This window comes from Uranotaenia lowii, chromosome 3 (assembly GCF_029784155.1).
Source record: "Uranotaenia lowii strain MFRU-FL chromosome 3, ASM2978415v1, whole genome shotgun sequence".
Lineage (NCBI taxonomy): Eukaryota > Metazoa > Arthropoda > Insecta > Diptera > Culicidae > Uranotaenia > Uranotaenia lowii.
This window is the reverse complement of record NC_073693.1, coordinates 364838106-364838475: the sequence shown is the minus strand read 5'-3', so window position 1 is coordinate 364838475 and position 370 is coordinate 364838106.

The following is a 370-nucleotide window of genomic DNA, read 5'->3' as shown; positions in this document are numbered from 1 at the left end:
ATTTCGAAAACAAGCCAAGTTTTACTCAATTAGAAACTTAACATGTAGGTTCTTAAACATTGAAAAAAGTTTCAATATATTTTAACTTTAGACTTTGTTATTGATGATTATGTGAACAAATTTCACCCTGGTGATCAATATTACCCCGTTTTACGGTACTTGCTTCTTCACTTTGATTGACGGTTTTTTGCACGAATGGTATTCGAATGATCAGGATCACTAAATATTTTTTTAGTAAATTCGCTGTTCTGTGAAAATTTATTTCTTCTTCATTTATTCAATCACGCCTCCCACAGCACAAGAAACTCGCTACATACCTCAACTTTCCGAGGACTTCTCAAAATTATGCGGGAAATGGTACATTCTCCAC